The following is a 1529-nucleotide window of genomic DNA, read 5'->3' on the forward strand; positions in this document are numbered from 1 at the left end:
CCTGTCACCAGATGGATCAGACTGAACAGCTTTCAAACCTCCAGGAGGATCTTACCTTATAAACAGGGACAGCTGTTTTCTAGTAAAATCACTAAAAGGGAAGGAGAAACCTCGAAAGAGGTTCCTCCTGGTGCTCACGTCCGTGAACCCGAATACTCTCTCAGTCCTCAAAGAGAGACCTGGAGAAGGAGACTTGCTGAAGCAAAGCCACAGGGGTCTCTGAGGTTTCCCTGGCCCCTCACCCCTGTCCTGCCTTGCTGATGTCAGCATCTCTCTGTGAGGTCAGCCACCTCCCCACCACCTTGGACCAATAAGTCTTAGGTCCTGCAAAAGGCCTTTGTGATGTCACTGCCACATCCCTCCTTTGCTGTGCCAATGTCCTGCCCCTGGCCTGGACCTTTGGAGGTTTGAGCTACTCCCTGTGGATCACCCCACTGAAGGAGCGTTCATTCTAGTCAGCAAGCCGGCTAAGACAGGAAAACATCAGACGCTGCTCCCAATGCTACACTCAGTTTTTCAGAAATTAGTCGACTTTCTGGCCAGAAGAGACCATTAGATCATCTAATCTGACCACCTGCATGTCACAGGCCTCCTGTATGACACAAGAGCTACTTTGGGGGCAAACACATTCAAGAAAGGCATCTAGTCTTCATTAAATGACATCAGGAGATGGAGAATCCTACCCCTTTACTTGGTAGCTTGTTCCTGTGGTGAATCATCCTCGCTGTTGACTATTTGTGCCTTAGTTGTAATAGGAATTTGTCTCTTTTCACCTTCCAATCATTGGGTCTTGTTATGCCTTTCTCTGCTAGATTCAAGAGCCCTTTAATAACCAATCTTTTCTCTCCATTAAGGCACTTCAACACTTCAGCGAAGTCACCTTTCAATCTTCTTTTCATAAGCTAAACAGGTTGAGCTCTTTCAATAGCTCACTAGAAGGTATTTTTCTCCAGCTCTCAGAACATTTGGTAGCTCTTTGCTGCCCTAGCTCCAATTTCACAACATCTTTTTCAAATGAGGACACCAAAACTGAAAGCTATTCCAATATCAGTCTCACTGATGCCATGTCACCTCCTGTGACGTTATTGACATAATCTGTAACTGTATAGATCACCGGTTGCGACCACTGTTCTATATTTGCAGTCAATATTGTAGAAAGGTTGTTTTGTAAGGGGTCTATGGAGAGGTTCTGATTGGCTGATTATAATGATGCTATCTCTAGATGTGTATCATTTTTGTAGTTGATGTTATGAATATTGGCTCTATGCTGCCCATATTTCAAACTTGTGCCATAATGGGGGACAAAACAGCTACCTTGTTAGAAGTGGCTTTGCCAATAGATGGAACCTGGGATTTAAACTCCCAATGATCGCACTGTGTTTGGGATCCATTTGAATTCCTCTCCCAGGTCTTTGACACTTTCATCTCCACTCATAGCGACTCTGATAGAGGATTAAAGAAGTCAAAGCATGATCTCCAAGCACAGACAACGGAGAATGCTTCATCACATGACACTTTGAGAAGTGGGA

This window comes from Gopherus flavomarginatus, unplaced genomic scaffold, assembly GCF_025201925.1.
Source record: "Gopherus flavomarginatus isolate rGopFla2 unplaced genomic scaffold, rGopFla2.mat.asm mat_scaffold_386_arrow_ctg1, whole genome shotgun sequence".
In the NCBI taxonomy this organism is placed as follows: domain Eukaryota; kingdom Metazoa; phylum Chordata; order Testudines; family Testudinidae; genus Gopherus; species Gopherus flavomarginatus.